Here is an 18337-nt window from a genome sequence, read left to right as displayed (position 1 = left end):
CTACTTAACCCAAAGTTTTTGCAAAGCTCACATCGAGCCTTTGTCGTTCTAGCGCTTTATCTTTGTTTATGGCATCATAGTAGCAAGCCAAAAGGCTAAGAAGTGAATGAGCATCACTATCCCAAAAAGAAAAAAAAGGGGGAGAAAAGAGAAAAAAAGAAAAGAAAAGAAAAGAGACGAACAAAAAGGTGAGAACTTCATTCCCCAGTTCTTAAAATCAAAACGTCTCAAGAAAACGTCCTAAAAAGAGAATAATGAATGAATAAAAAGCTCAGTCACTTCATATTTGCTAAAGCCATTTGAACTTTGTTTTTCTAGCGCTAGAACTATTAACCCTTGTTGTACCTTTAACCCTCTAACCACATTACAACCCCAATTCGAGGCTGTTTTTGTAACATCCGTAATTTTATAGAGAGATTTTTACAAAACAAAACTATAGTATATATATTATAATTGTAAGATTAGAAAAGAAAATTTATAAAGTTACGGACCCATCAATTTTACTTTACATTAATATTAATATTAATATTATTATATCTTATTTATTTATTTTATAATTATAATTATTAGGTTTTTGGATTTTTAGGGAGAGGGGTACAGAAAAACGAAATTGAGGGTTAGGAGGGGAGAGGGGAACCGCCGTTCCTCTGTTTCCTTTTCATATATTCTTTTGTTTTATTTTTATCTATAACTTCATATTCCGGTTACCTCTTAAAACGAAAATCATACCATTAAATTCCTTATTTCATGAGGAACATTTCAAGACCAATATTAATATTTTTTCGAGCAAAAAGTATGATGATCAGAGAGGGTATTTTCATCGAAAAGGTGTTAGATCTCGACCTTTAGTCGATTTTAGTTGTGAAACTGGTGTATTTTTGGATTCCCTTGAACGTTGGCTATCTCCTAATAGTCTCGGTTCGCATTTCTGACAACTCCGGCGAAACTCCAGGGAGCAAGCGAAGGTTCAGTTAGAACCTGAACGAATTAATTAGCGTTTTGGGACGAGAGGTAAACTTAATTGCTTATATATATATATATATATATATATATATATATATATATATTTATATTTATATTTATGTGAGTGTCTATCTATATTTTGCCATAGAATAATTAAATCTATCTTGAATGAATGTTGAGTATTTGGTTATTATTTAATTGGTACTTGATTTATATATATGATGATTTAAGATGTGGATTCAAATGTTCTCTGTATGATTGAATTTATTGATATAAGGCTTTGTTTTTCCTGAAATCATGTTGTTCATGTATTTACCTATTGAGGTATTAGCTGTGAAATTATACCATGATAGAATGGGAATGTCATATGAGTTCAAAAGATCATGAATTGTCAAGTATGACATTGTATTGGATTATGCTTGAGTTAGAATAAAACATAAATAGCTAGCTTGAGTGACTATATTTAATGGTCTGGAGGTTTGATGATACTGTGGTCACATGCACCTGGGTAGGGTGTTATTTTACCCTAATTGAGTTTGTACTGTGCCCTAAAACTGGGGGCGATAGCAGTACAGTATTATTGAGAAAAAAAAAGGGAAAAATAAATCATTATGAAAAGGGTACCTATCCCGAAATTAGAGGCGATAGCGTACACGTACGTTGGAATATTGTTAACCATGAGACCATTGAGTATATTTCACTTAGGTCTAGTTGGGCCCTTAAAAATAAAAATAATAAATTATAATTTTATTATTTGAAGTAAATCGAGTCATGTACAAGATGACATGTTTATATTTTTATTCCTGATTGATTGATTGTTTGATTATTTGATTAATTAAATGTAAAATGCATGAAATTAAATGTATATATGCGTATATATATTCATGTATATAAATATAGGTAATTATGTTTATTGAGTAGGCAGCTCACCACTTGCCACGTTGAAATTTTCAGGCTAGGTTCAGAGGTTGTTCCATTTGCTAGATTTTCAGGTTTACTCTACATTCAGGCAGGCCAGCACAAACGTCTCATTCTCAGTAGCAAGTTCATAGACATGCATTAGGATTTATTATATTATTGGATTGGATTATTTGCTTAAATTTAAGTAAATATTATTGACAAATTAAATTGTTTGATTGGCTATTTAATTCTTTGGTTATGAGATTTTGATAGACGACGATAAATGAGGAGCATTTTTGTAGTTATGTTGGTGTTTGTGTTTAATTATGATAATTGCTTAGTTTCCTATGTGTTTTCAACGTGACCCGAGACGGGGGTTACAGTTTTTGATATCATCGGAGTCATATAGCATAGTAGAGGAACTCGGATGAACGTGCAAAATCAACGTAATCCTAAGCAAGAACATAAGCCGAGAGTAAACACTTTAGCCACCAAAATTGTGTGAAATGAGTGAACTACCTATGGTGAGGTGTTTTACTTGGCGATCCCCTCAAGCTCGTTTAATTGAACATGTGTCCTTTTGCTTAAAACATATGACCTATGATAATTGAAATGCGGCTTTTGGATATCGTGTCTCTACTTTGTATTTCCGAATGCATGTGATTACAGATGCTCGAAATTATGTCAAACACCTAGTCAAACCGGGAGGTTTTCTAGCTTGTTTGTGATTACGGGTTTAGTTTTTTAGTTTACTTGGGGACAAGTAAAGTTTTAAGTGCGAGGAGGTTTGATAAGGGTCAAAAACCCCTATCTCTCGGTACGGTTTTAGGACGGGTTTTAGCGTTATTTAGTTAATAAGCGAGCAATTCTCGCATTTAAATGCTTTTGTGTGAGTTAGTTAGAAATTGGAAATGTTTTATTTACTTTTCGTTGTTTAGGCTCGTTTTGTGATCAATTTAGGCAAATATGGCCAAAATGGCATGCGTATAATAATTCCGTTATCTTTTGAAGCTAATTGATCCGTCAAAAGTCGCACCAAACGAAGCGTTTGCTCAAAATAAGCGATTGGCGGGTCAATTTAGCCTTTGGACTAATGTTATATGGAGTTTTTGTTCATGCGCAGGGATAAATTCGGGCGAAAAGCACGTTGTTAGCGTTCGGCAACCGAGCGGAGGCGTATCGGGCAAGACGGCTCGACGAACTGGCCTATTTTAGGCCAGCTTGCCGAACAGGCCCTTAGGGGCCTGCTCGGGCGAGCTGGCCTTCGTAGGCCAGCTCACCGAGCAGGCTGTGCCTGCTCGCCGAGCAGGCCCTCAGAGGCTTGCTCGCCGAGCAGGCCGGCAGAGGGTTGCTCGCCGAGCAGGCAATGCCTGCTCGCGATGAGCAGCGCCTGCTCGCCGAGCAGCTCGCCCTGCTCGGCGAGCAGGCCTGCGGGAATTGGTCAAAAAGACCAATTCCGCCCCCACGACGCCACGATGGACCCCACGACTTCCTACCTGCATAAGGACACGAGATAGGTCAAGAAAAGGGTCGAGCCGCGTCTATAAATAGGATTTTTCCAATGTAAATTAGACATCTTTTATCTTTGTAATTTTCTTAGCTTTTCATCTTGAGAAATCCTCTCCACCTCCTCCATATCCTTCAAACCTCCATTGAAGACACCTCCGAAGTTCCGTTCACCGAGGATTGCTCAAGCTTCATCCTTAAGTCCTAGGAAGACGCCTGCATTGGTAGACAGGTTCCCTGAAAGGGATTTTTCTTCTTTTATATTCTGTCTAGCCTCTGATACATGTTATGAATCCTAGGCTCATTGTAACTTCGTGACAATACTTTCATCTTTGATATATATTATAGTTCTTGTTCATTCAATTGTTTTAATGCTTTAATCTTTGTCTTACGCTTTGTCTGATTGGTTTAACTCATTCGATAATCCCAAAATCAAGTTGGCACATATTGCGAGCTGAATCTGACCTAGTAAGTGCCTATAGGATTGACGACCCTATAGAAGATTAAGCCCAAATTGCTGAGCCTTAGAGCTAGTTTCGGCCTTACAAGGGAATCACGAACTAGGAACTTTAGGAGGATAGGTCGGGTTAATCGCCTCGGACACAAGTGACTTAGGTTTTAATTCAATTGCTTAAACAATCTATTTTCATTATCATCGTATCCCTTCATGTTCCTTCGGATAATTGCATTGGTAAAAGATCACTTAGGAGTAGTTTAACTTAATTAGGGGTAGAGTAACTTAATTAGGCGTAGAATAACTTAGTTAGAATCAGATAACTTAGTTAGGAATAGTATAATTCAACATAGGAGTAGATTAACTTAGAAAAACCAACTCAAAACCCCCTAAGCCTAGATAACACCTGAAACCAAGTAACTCGATACTTGCAGAAATAAATCCTGTGGACGATAACCTGGACTTAACCAGAAATTTATTACTTGATAACGACGGGATACACTTATCCCTTAGTGAGTCTCACGGTACGAACGCCGTGAGGCACATCAAGCACCCCCCTCCACACCTTCACATATAATGGTTCAGAACTCCAAGCACTCCACCGAAGGAGGGGGACTAATTGATGAGGTATATGTGCCAAGCCCAATAAAACCCACCACAACAAAGCAAGATTCATCACAACAAGGCAGACCCATATGCATCGATGACCCACACAAAGCCCTATATAAAGGCAAACCAACACTATTGGTAGGGGATCTCAACATTCTCTCTCTCTCTAATTCCTTTCCTATTATATTTTATCTATCTCTTACATTCTCTAGTTTGACCGCCAAAGTATTTCTAGGAACCTCTCCCAGCACATAAGGAGCATCAAACGACATAATCATTGGGGAGGTCACAAATCCTCATTAGATGGTATTGGAGGAACTCGGGTACAAACAAGAGATTATTCCTCTTTTTAGTGACAACTAAGTGTTTTTCATCTAGTAAGGAATCCAACATTTCATTCCAATACAAAATATATTCGAGTTAAGTACCATTTCCTTCATGAGAAAGTGGAAGAATGAACAATGAATATGAAAAAGATTCACACCAAAGAGAACTTGGTAGATTTTATGACAAAGGCGGTTAGCACTGACAAATTTATTTGGTGTTGATCTTCTAGCAACCTAGCACAAACATAAGCAATATAAATGACAAAGAATAAATAATGTGATGAGGACATAAATTTGTTGCCATAAGTCTCAGGCTCAAAAGGGTGACATATCGGGCGGAGAGATGAAGGACTGTGTGATGAAAAGGGAATTTCACTGAAACAGGGTCCGCACATCATGTGGTTCGAATAACATCCATAAAGACGAACTCAAAGAGCTCACACTATATGTTGCCAGAAAAGGGGAGTTTATGCTTTTTTGAATTAATTCACACTCAAGTGACTCTTCCCACATGACATGTGAGTCTTTAGATTGTCAGCCAACGACGTGTCACTTTACCACACGACGTGTGAGCTAACTTAACTAGCAAGCTTTTCCTTTTGTATTTTTATCCTAATTATAAATCTGCCACTACCTATTTACAATTCCTACTATTAGTCTATTTAATATTCTACCATTACGTTATCTTGCAATTATTTTACCCCTAGTAACTTAGGTTATGTTAGTTGTGTCTCATGGGCTTTTATTTCTTTTCTAGTTTATAGGGTTTGAAAGGTATATAAACCTTTATTTTTATACTGAATGCATCTTTTTATGAATTAAATCAAAAACACTCTTTTGGAGGCTTTGGGTTTGCACCCTTTGAGATTATTTTCATCAAATTTAGCTTGAAAAGAGTTTAATTCTTTATTAGTTTATGATTAAAACTATCATTTCACCATCGATCTGTATCATAATAGTATGAAGATTGATTGATCCTCAATAAAATCTTCAAGTGGAAAATTATTATTGCATGTGAATGCATGCAAATATTAATGAACTAAAAAAGGATGATAAAATTATTATCTCTAAACGTGCATCATGAAAAAAAAGAAATAATTTGTACATATATTAAAGTGTGATTATCATCATTTACTAATTTAAGGTTTCTATTTGGCTATAAAAACCCAAATGAGTATACAAGGATGGAGCTAGGGGGAGGGGAGGGGTAGGCAACCCTCTGGACCTGCCGAGGGTTTTCCTTCTTGGCTCCGCTAGGGACGGCTATGGCTGGAGCCCCTCTCCATCCATGGCCGAATGAAGAAGATGATCTTCTTCTTCTTCCTTTTTCTTTTTAAATTCAGATGGTACAAAAATGATGTCGTTTTGTGTTAGCTGACCTAAAATATTTAGGATGGGAAAGGGCAAAAAATGCCCTTCCCCATCTTAAATATTCCCTTCCCGCTCTTTCTTTAAGGAAAATCTCAAAATCCCACCTCTATTTTTTAGTTTTATCATTAAACATCCATTACTTCTAACTAATTTACAAATTCACCCCAAAGTTTTATCTTTTCTATTATTTCTCAAGTCAACTAAGTTTTATTTCTATTATTATTTATCTCTCTAGTTTTTTTAGGGTTTTCTCGTTTAGGTTTTTTAATAGATTTTTAATTATAGTTTAATTTAGGGATTTCTAATTTAAGATTTCTAAGTTGTTCTTTAATTAAGAATTTCTAATTTAAGGTTTACTATAAGGATTTCTAGTTTAGGGGTTTTGATTTAACGAAATTAATATTATGATATTTAGAGAGTTTTAAATTTAACTAAACGAAAACTAAGAGGGTGTTTGTTTTAGCTTTTCGGATGAGCGTTTAGCGTTTCACTCCAAACCGCTGGAAAAATAGCGTTTGGTGAGGTTTATATAACCGCAGCGTTTAGCGTTTTTTCTGAAATCTGCAGCGTTTTGGAGCTTTTCATAAACAGTTGTTTGTAGTTATTTGTTATTGACAGAATTATCCTTTTTTATTTCCACAAAATATGTTTATTCTTTAATATTATTTATATTTCTACAAAATAATTACCGAAAAAATAATGTTTTGTTGCGTTCAATAAATTTTTTATTTTTTATATAAATTATTTTTATTAATTTATGTAACACATTTTTTATTTTATAATAGGATAAGGTGCAAAGATACCCCTAACATTCATAGCTAGGAGCAATTTTACCTTTAACGTCTAAAATGGTGCAATTATACTCCTATTGTTGGCAGCCAAAATCAATTTTACCCCTGACATTCACAAGTTGGGTCAATTTGAGAAATAATTTATCAAATTGCATTCTTGGTCATGAATATTGTCATCTACACTTTACATACCATTTTATCATCATTAGTAACAGATCACAAACATATGATTAGACATGAATTTTTTTAAGAAAATAAAAAAATATTGTCTTTTATACGAGTTAGACAAAAAAAATTCAAATATTTCGCCGAATTTATAAATAATAATATTTGAAATTGATCCAACTTGTCAATGTTAGGGGTAAAATTGCTCTTAGCTGCTAGCGTTATAGGTAAAATTGCACAATTTTAGAGGTTAAGAGTAAAATTATTCCTAGTTGTAAACATTATAGGTATTTTTTCACATTTTTCCTTTTATAATTTCATCGTTGATTAATTTAAAACATGTCCATTTTAGACATTTTAAATCCGAACAGCAGCAGTTCAATATAATTTTACAAAACACTAGTAATTAAACAGCTAACAGCTTACTGCAACTGCAAACAGCTAACAGCAACCGCAACAGCTATTAGCTAACAGCTGAACCAAACGGGCCCTAAATTTCATAAAATTAAATTATAAACTAAACTAAGAATCCCCATTATAACCAAATGTGATAAAAATCAAATAGAATCCTATTAATTTAGATATTTTTAGATTTTAGCTCAATCAATTGCTAGTGAATAGTGAACATACGGAAAAAAAAATTGAACAACTTTTGTATATAAACACATATTTTCAGTAGGAATCAAATTCTTGGAAAAAATATATTCTACCTACAGTGGAACTCCCCGAGGTATGAGTTTTGACTCCGCCACCGTGAGTATGGATGTTATATTATCATCATATTAGATTATAGGCTTAATACATCATTTGCTCCTGAACTTGTCCAAAAAGCTTAATTGGCTCATTGAACTTTCAAAGTGTCCCGATAGCCCCCTCACTTTGCATAAAATGTTCAGTTAGCCCTCTAAACTTGCGTAAAATGTAATCAATTGATCACTAAAAAAAGTAAGTTAAATGCAAAAGATGTATTCCACGCATCTTAGAATATTATTACATAATTCAAAAATAAATTAAAAATGAAGTTATTACTTGCTCAACTATATACCTTGTCTTCTCCAATATTAGAGAATCTTATACACCTATTGATCGTTGTACTTTTTTTAAGACGTATTCAATAATTCTTCCGTATTTAACTTACTTTGTTTGCAACCGAGTGATCAATTTATTTCATTTTACGTAAGTTCAGGGGGCTAGCTGAACGTTTTATACAAGTTGAGGGGCTATCGAAACACTTTAAAAGTTTAAGAGACTAATTAAATTTTTTTGGACAAGTTCATGGGATAAATGATGTATTAAGCCTAAATTATATTCAGAAATTCTTTTTTTCTTCACAATTTTCCATATTAAGAAATTTAACATTGTGCGTAAATGCATTATGGTCCAAAAATTCCCCATAATTTGCTGGCACATAATTAAAATCTCACATTCCAAGGGTAGCATTACTATCGTAGCAGCTAGATCTTTCTAAAAAAACAGTAATTCACTGTTTTCGTAAAAAAATATTTTTTCATCAAACATGAGATCTTAATCATTTTTTTTAGATGAGAAAACTACTGTTTCATTAAGTAACAAGATTGATAGTACATCTTGAAAATAGTAAGAAGTAAAACCTCACATATATATAAGTAAAGTCTATTACATGATTCACGAAGGTAAGAAAAAGACTACAAAAAAACAAAAAAAAGCAATAAAAGGTACAACTAAAATAGAAGACCGTTGAAACATATATTTATCGTAACCCCAAATTCGCAGCGGAGCAACGGTAGTCCAATCTTTATCATTTAAACCATTCTGAAACATCGGATCTAAGTCCCTTCTTTTGCAACCACGTAGATCCAGTGATCGACGGATAAGATCTACCTTTTCCGCGCTTGCTACAACAGAAAATCTTATAAAAACAAAGATTTTAACGAACAGATGCACGACAAACGGATCCAGAGATCGGATAAAATATGTCAGATCCAACCAAAATAAAATCATACCAAAAGAAAAGGAAAGGAAAAACAACTAGCAAGAAAAATAAAGAACATGGGGAGAAGAAAGAAGGAAGACAAGCTTCCTTCTTCTTCCTCAACTAGATACAAGTAGTTTTGGACTTTGTTGTGAGATCGGGGCAAAACAGATATTTTTCAAAGAAGGGGAAAAGGGAGAGGGGTCGGTTTCATGAAAGGAGGAGAAGAGGGGTGGTGGGCGGCGGAAGTATATAGGGAAGGAAGGGAAGAAGGTAGAAGAACCTACATGAGATCTTAATCAATAGAGATGTAAATGGAGAGGAGATTCCCCGTTTCTATCGGTGGTTCCGACGGAATGGAGAATCTCTGATAAGGATCCATATGGGATGTGGATGTGGATGTGGATGAGGATAATTTTATCCTCCGTCATGGGGATGGCGAAAGATATTCCCGTCCCGTTAATTCCCGATGCTCGATTATTCTCGGTGACAATTGATTTTTTTTTTTGCATGATTTAAGTACATTTTAATTAGGTTATTGATTGTTTTCAATTTATAATTTTTTGTGGTTTCGAAAATTTGAGAATAATTGTTAATACTTGATATGTTTTTTAAATATTTTAGTCTTTAATAATTTTTAATATAAACGGTGATTTTCCATTTGGAACGGGAATGGAGATAATGTTTTTAGAACATTTGTAAACGAGGAATGGGAATTCCCATGGGAATGGGACGGTGATAAATTTGTCCCCGTCTAGCTTACCGGGATAGGGACGAGGAATCCCGACTAGTTGGGAAACGGAAATGGAAAATACATTCCACATTACACCTCTCCTAACCAAACACTTAAAATTCTCAATTTCAAAGGGAAGAAAAGTGAGTAAATAAGCATCCTATGTAGTGAAATTTGAAGTTAAAATAATAATAATAACATCATAACTAATTGAATAACTTGTTGTATTTAAGTGGTTTTTGTTTTGTAGTAGTATAATTTACATTTGGAAACATAAAATATATTTACATCAGTATTAGTCAAATGTGAATTATTGTGATGATTACTTAACATGTCTTTATTATTTTAGGCTTCCTTCGATGTGAAATGCATCAAAATCTTTATATTTTATGAGAAAAACAACATTACTTGACGTCTCTTCAAAAATAAAATTTGCTGATCTGATCTGAGCGCATCACTTATGAGTTTAGAGCTGCCCGATGAGATAAACTCGAATTGGATATTTGGATCCATATATTCGACTCAATTAATGTATAATTTATACCTATATAAATACATGGAAGTTATATTTATATTTATATATATATATATAAATCATTGTTGAACTAGAAAAATCTATTATGTTTAAGCTTGACAAAGTTATAAAATTCTAAATTAAAAAATGAAAATATCTTCTGATCTCTTCATTCACTTTATCTCTTTTTATCTCTTTTTATTTATCCGGCAATTTGTATAGAAATTTTGTAATTGTTTTTGATATAACCATGACACACGTAACCCATTATCTACCTAAATAACCGTACTCACGTTGTCTTACCGATAGCTCACAAGTAACTTCCTCCCTCTTTCCTATAAATAGGTTTAAGTTCGAAGGAAAAAAGGTGGGGTTTTTAGAGAGAAAAAAGAATATTATATTTGAAGATATCTGACTTAAGCATCGGAGCGTTTGTGGGAAGATCGCTTCCCACACTGTAACAGGCTTGATCCTCAAAGAAGACGTTCAACCTTCATCCAGGAGGTTTGATCCTCAAGGAACGCCGACGGTCATCATCCTGTTTGGAAGGACCGCCTTCCTTTAGAGATTCATCAATTGATCTCCCATTTCAACAAATTTATTGTTTTAGTTCAGGCTACAACAATTGGCGCCGTCTGTGGGAAAATCGATCAAAAAGCCATTCATTCTACGTTATCCACTTTTCGTAATCAAAAGGGATGCCTCCTAAGAGATCTTAAGTTTCACCTTCTCAAACATCCCATATTCCGGACGAGCACGATGCACGCCAAGCCAATGAAGAAGAACGGGTGGAACACGTTGAAGACCAGCATGGTCCATCAAGAGCTAATCCGCCCACCGTTCCCTTAGCGGACTATGAGGAGTTGAAGAAAAAATTTGAGGAAAACAATAATCGACTCCAAGAGTTAATGCTTTTTGTTCAAGAAGAGATGCGGGACAAAGAATTTCGGAACAAAGAAAAGCGTCCTGAAGTCGAGGTACCACACGATGAAATCTCAGAACCACGTGAAGGAGGAAAGCGTAAGGAAAACAACTTAAAGATCCATGAGGTTGTGGAAAGTTCTTGGAAAGAAAATTCGAAAGCACGTGAAAAGGCCGGAGAAGAATCCATGTTCAGCGCGAAAGAGACAGTAGATCTTAAGAGGATGATCGAGCAGGTATTAGAACAAAAGAAGTTGGTTCCGAACAGTGACGAACAAACAGCAAGAAAAGTCCCCTTTTCAGGAGAGATCATGAATAAGCCTCTCCCTCGAAAGTTCAAGATGCCACAACTCATCACTTACTCCGGAAAAGGCGATCCTTATGATCATATGCAGAATTATGAGGCAGTAATGCTATTACATGGATAGGAAGATGCTATAATGTGTCGAGCTTTCTCACTCACTTTATCAGATCATGCTCGTACTTGGTTCAATAGCTTAAAGGAAAGCTCCATCTCCAACTTTGATCAGTTGAGAAAAGAATTCATAAAAGCATTCATCATCAACACCAAAAGGAAGAAGGATGCAACGTATCTCCTTACAATAAAGCAAGATGAAAGAGAAAACTTGAAAGATTATGTAGAAAGGTTTCGCGCTACAACTTGATGCTCGTAAATTATATAGCGGTTAATAGGACAAGTGTATCCTATCGCAGTAAGTAATACAGTGCTAAGCACAGGATCGAACCACAAGGACTATTTATCACAACTAGTCGTCCCAAGGTAGGCACACAATTGTTCGGAAGGTTGAATATGTTGTGGAGTGATTAAAGAGGCAAATTTTCTAAAATAAAAGATAAAAGCGTTTGACAGGGAAGAATTCGAATTAATTGATGAAACAATCTAAGATGGGGATTCCCTTAATTGGATCCCATGTATGAGTTACTGGGATTTAGTTTCATATCATAATGATAATTGACGGTAACCACCTAATTAACCACGTGGAGATTGTCAATCTCCTGTAGTCTAATCACATGCATTTGGTTGACGGCTTGATTAGGCATATAACCTAGGGCATGCAAAGCATTAGGGTCTGTGGTGATTAAGGCTAAAGCCGTAGCCCAGCCACTAGCCCGCACTCCTAATGGTCTCTAGCGAGGTCAGATTATGCTAATTCGGATTAGGTAGTTCCTTGGTCAGGTAACTACCTATCTGCAATCCTAATTTTTGTCAAACTCAAGGCATTAGGTTCTGCTATGTCAGGCTAGTTGATTATCATCGAATCTCATTCTAGCAATCATCCTATCCCTGACAAATCTAAGACATTAAGCTCGCATAATCTAATCAATTGGAAACAATCCAGTAAACTAAATCCCTAATCACACATGGTTATGCAATCAAATCATCCCCATCCCAGATTGGTTAGGGATTAGTTTATAGTTAAACTAAACAAGCAATTATACCACGCATTATAAGCCTGAATCATCATTAATTCAAATAAGCAAAAAGTAAGAGACAGAATAAGGAATTAGGAATATAAAACCCGATTTCGTCTGATTCTGATTACAAATTAGGAGAGGACTCTCCTATTTCAATCTTCAAGAAGCTAAAGAACTGTTACAATCGAAGTAAATAAAAAATAATAAAAACTAATACAAGGAAAGAAAAAGAGAAGAACAAAAAGGGAAAAGGAAGTGACCTAACAAAGATGACATCCTGTTCTATTTATAGTGCAGGCTTAGTTAGGGGTAGTTTGGGCATTTTGCAGGTTGAAATTCGCGCCTAGGGAGTGAGGAAACGCTGGGAAATGGCTTCCCAGCGTTTCGTCTCGTCGAGACAAGAAGTGTCTCGACGAGACAAGAGGGTGTCTCGACGAGACACTAGGCGTCTCGTCGAGACACCACGCGATGGTTCCCTTTGGGAACCATCGGCCCGCCTCGTCTCGTCGAGACGGGCAGTGTCTCGACGAGACGAGGGCCTGTCTCGACGAGACATGCACTGTCTCGGCAAGACATGCACTAAATTGGGCTGAGTCCAGTTTTTCTTTGTTTTGGTCCCTGGACTTCTGAAATTTGCTCCGACGGTCCCTGAATTGTCCGGAGGTGCTCCACAAGGCACGGGTCTGGTTCGAAAATGCTCAAACAGTCCCAAAACGCTTGAAAATACAGAAAATGCCATAAATAATGGAAATTACTGATTTTAACTGAAAGATAGCAAAATGATACTGAAATTGAATGGAAATAAAGCAAAAACGAGCTAAAACAATCCTAAAAACCCTATATAAATGGGAGCTATCAACCCCCCCACACTTGAATCTTGCTTGTCCGCAAGCAAGAAAGAATCAAAGGCAACGAAAACTCAACAAATAGCTCCCATACACAGACAAAGATCCACTGCACTTTTATCATCTATACGGTCTCAGACTACTCAAGTTACAATTAAAAACAAAGTGAACCTCAGATAAATCTCCAAAACTGATTAATTAGTTTTATCAACCAACACTTTGCGAAAACGAAAAGGCGAGGACTACGATTGCTAGCTCACAGGTGGTCGCTCTTGCACTCAAGTGTTTGGGTGAAATATGAATTTGGCGAACGCTCTACAGTCTATTGCACAAAATGGTCACGTTGGAATTGCATCATCCATCCAGTCGAAATTACGCATCACAATCAAACAAGATTATAGGTCTTCAAAGGGTTGTAAGATAGGCTAAGGTTTGGGGGTAGGAAAAAGGGAATTTAGGCAAAAAGTTAATGACTCAACTAGCTGGAATATTTTTTTGCAAAAATTGGCACTTTTCCCGCTATATGCGAGATAGAAGCTCAAGGTTGATTTATTTCAGTTTGGGAAGTAATTAAAGAATGCCTTTTATCATTTCCTCTATAATTTATTCGGTTCAATTTTGAACCATATATATTTCTTTTCTTTTCTTTTGAGATAGAGGGGACAAAGGGTCAATTTGAATTGGTTACTTCTTCTATTTAGAATTACAACCTTTCAATGGTAGCTAATGGAAATTTGAAGGATGTGTGCCTAAGGATTTTCTAACCGAAATTGAGTACAATTAACTTGGGTGAGAAAGGGTATTTAGGAAGGCTAAGGGCTTGTAACAAGGTTGATCAAAGAAAATGGGTAAATAAGGCTCAAAGGGGCTTATCTAGTGGAATTGGTAAGGGATTTTGGCTAATCAAAGAATAGGCTAAGTTCACAAAGGGCTAAACCTAGATTGCCTAATCATTTCAAGTTCAATTATAACACAATATTCAACCAGTATTGGATGCAATTCCTATGAGCATAATGATAATAACTGTAATCCCACACCTAAGAGATCGATTGTTCCTAAAAATGAGTCTAAAATATTGACCTTTAGGCTCTAGCTCACAATTTAGGGCTTATTTGCAACAATCCTAGCCTCACCTAACGAAACGTTCCATGTCAATCTTAGTTAAATAACACTCTTTGGAGACTCAAATGTTGTTCACAAGTTTTTGCTTGCATGCATCGATTTCAACTGAGCTTTCAGACTTTCAAAGCACAATTTCAACTGTAATGTCAGGATTGTTAGATGCATCAAAAATCAACTACCTAAGATTCTTTTTATTTCTAACTACTGAAAGCAAAATATTGAAAGCAAAAGCTAAATATGCCGCAAAACACAAATACAAATAGTGGCATAAAACATGCAATTGGTACATGTACAAAATGTCCTATCTTATTGCCTCCTCCCCCATACTAAATCATGCATTTAATTCCAAAAGATGCATATTTATGAAATTGAACAGTAAGTGAAAGAAAAGAGATAGGATAGGAAAAACTCCCTCAGGGGGCCTCTATGTAACGCAGTGTTTCCACTACGCCCAAGTTATCTTCATAAATTTTCAGACGCTGCCCGTTGACCTTGAAAGGGGCATTGTGGCCGTCTGTGATCTCGACTGCTCCGGAGGAGAATAACTGGGTGACCTCAAACGGTCCATACCACCTCGACTTCAGCTTATCAGGGAGTAATCGTTGTCTGGAGTTGTACAGTAAAACCTTATCCCCTACCTCAAAGTGGCGTTTGATTATTCTCTTGTCATGCCATCTTTTCGTCCTCTCCTTGTAGATCCGTGAATTCTCATAGGCACTGAGCCTGAACTCTTCCAGGGCATCAAGCTGCAATAACCGTTTCTCACCTGCAACTCGTGTATCAAAGTTTAGAAAACGGGTAGCCCAGTAGGCTTTATGTTCGAGTTCTACAGGGAGATGACATGCCTTACCGTAAACTAGCCTGAATGGGGACATGCCAATTGGTGTTTTGAAGGCTGTCCTATATGCCCACAAGGCATCATCTAATTTGAGTGACCAATTATGCCTAGAGGAATTTACTGTTTTTTCAAGAATGGTTTTGATCTCTCTATTTGACACTTCAACTTGACCACTGGTCTGGGGATGATACGGGGTAGCCACTTTATGAGTGACCCCGTATTTATGCAGGACCTGTTTAAAAGCTTGGTTACAAAAATGAGACCCGCCATCGCTAATAATGGTGCGGGGGGTGCCAAACCGTGTGAAGATAATCTTTTGCAAGAATCGGATGACGGCCCGCGCATCATTACTAGGCAGGGCTACAGCCTCCACCCATTTAGAAACGTAGTCCATGGCTACAAGGATGTACTCGTTATTAAACGACTTCGGGAAAGGTCCCATAAAGTCTATCCCCCAAACATCAAAGATTTCACAGACTAAAATTGGTTTCATATGCATGTCATGTCTCTGTGAAATGTTACCAGTTCGTTGACACTTATCACAGTTTTTAACAAAATTAAAAGCGTCATGGAAGATTGTGGGCCAATAGAACCCACTCTGGAGTACCTTAGCTGCAGTTCTGTCCGTGCCATGGTGGCCACCTACCTCTTTAGAATGACAGAATGCAAGGACGGAAGCTACCTCCTCCTCAAGAATGCACCGACGGATGATGTTGTCACCACAAACCTTGAATAGGTAGGGATCATCCCAGAGGTACTGCTTTGCGTCGTGCAGGAACTTCCTCCTCTGCTGGTAAGAAAGGTCTGGAGGGATCAGCTTTCCTACAAGGAAATTAGCAAAATCGGCAAACCAAGGGACATGTCTAATTGACAGTAAGTGCTCGTCAGGAAATGTCTCCTGGATGTCTGCATCGGTGTCTGTATCCACCTCCTCTTGTTCCAATCTAGAAAGATGATCAGCAACCACATTTTCAACTCCCTTCTTATCTCGTATCTCCAGATCAAACTCCTGCAGTAATAGAATCCACCTAAGGAGTCTAGGTTTGGAATCCTGTTTTGAAAACAAATACCTCAATGCAGCATGGTCAGTGTAAACAATAACTTTTGCAAGCACCAAATATGAACGAAACTTGTCAAGTGCAAAAATCACAGCTAATAACTCTTTTTCTGTGGTGGTATAATTTAATTGAGCGTCATTCAGAGTTCTACTAGCATATGAAATTGGTCGGCAAATTTTATCCACTTTTTGACCTTAGCATGCACCTACAGCTGTGTCACTGGCATCACACATTAGCTCGAATGGTAAATCCCAATTGGGACTAACCATTATGGGAGCTTTAATCAATTTGTCTTTTAAAGTGTTAAAAGATTCAAGACATTCAGGTGTGAAAACAAAATTGGCATCCTTCAGCAACAATTGGGTCATAGGCCTGGCAATTTTAGAAAAATCCTTAATAAAGCGCCTATAAAAACCAGCGTGGCCTAAAAAACTCCTAACTGCTTTGACACTGGAAGGGGGAGGTAGTTTTTCGATCACCTCAACTTTAGCAGGGTCTACCTCAATCCCTTTTCGTGATACCTTATGCCCTAAAACTATACACTCAGTGACCATAAACTGACACTTTTCCCAGTTTAGGACTAGGTCAGTTTCCTCACATCTTTGCAGCATTAATCCCAAGTTATGCAAACAGCTATCAAAAGTAGTACCAAAAATAGAAAAATCATCCATAAAGACCTCCATGAATTTTTCTATCATATCAGAAAATATAGATGTCATACACCTCTGAAACGTAGCAGGTGCATTGCACAACCCAAAGGGCATCCGTCTATATGCAAATGTCCCAAAAGGGCAAGTGAAAGTGGTCTTTTCTTGATCGTCAGGATCCACTGATATTTGCATGTAGCCCGAATACCCATCCACACAACAGAAGAAAAACTTACCTGCCATGCGTTCAAGCATTTGATCAATGAACGGAAGAGGGAAATGATCCTTCCTAGTGGCGTCGTTTAATTTCCTGTAGTCCACGCACATTCGCCACCCGGTAGTTTTCCGCACCGGGATTAGTTCATTCTTCTCATTCAATGTCACTGTTGTGCCCCCCTTCTTCGGCACCATATGCACGGGACTCACCCACTGGCTGTCAGAGATTTGATAGATCATCCCTGCATCAAGCAACTTAATTACCTCAGCCTTCACTACTTCCTTCATTTTTGGGTTGAGTCTTCTTTGTGGTTGAGCAGTCGGCTTCACCTTATCCTCCATATAGAGCCGGTGTTCACAGAGAGACGGGCTGATTCCCTTGATGTCAGACATTTGCCATCCAAACGCTCCCTTGTGCTTCCTCAGCACCTCCACCAAGCGATCTTCCTCAGGACTTGTAAGTTCAGCCGAAATAATCACAGGTAAGTGTAAAGGAGGTGCCAAGAACACATATTTTAAATGGGTAGGTAAGGGTTTGAGATCGAGGGTTGGTGGTTCTTCAATCGAGGTCTTAGGCCTTGTCTTGGTTCCTCTGTCCAGGAGTTCGTTGTGCTGGGCCCAATGACAACCCTCTTTACCTTCTCCCTCGGTCTCCAAATCTAATGGCTCCTCATCTAGTTCAATACTCAGGTTCCGTTCTTCAGTTTCCTGGAAAACATTCTCAACCAAAGAGTCAGTTACGCTCAGAAAATTACAACATTCATCATCAACAGGAAATTTCATAGATTTTAGAATGTTGAATTCAACTTCCTCATTTTGAAGCCGGAGAATCAGTTTGCCTCCCTCAACATCAATCAGTGGTCGTCTAGTGGCGAGAAAATGCCTCCCTGACAAGATCGGGACTTGATCATCTTCTTCAATGTCCATGATCACGAAGTCAGCTGGGAAGATGAACTGGTCTACCTTGACC

This window comes from Euphorbia lathyris, chromosome 2 (assembly GCF_963576675.1).
Source record: "Euphorbia lathyris chromosome 2, ddEupLath1.1, whole genome shotgun sequence".
Classification (NCBI taxonomy): Eukaryota; Viridiplantae; Streptophyta; class Magnoliopsida; order Malpighiales; family Euphorbiaceae; genus Euphorbia; species Euphorbia lathyris.
This window is presented reverse-complemented; position numbering follows the sequence as displayed.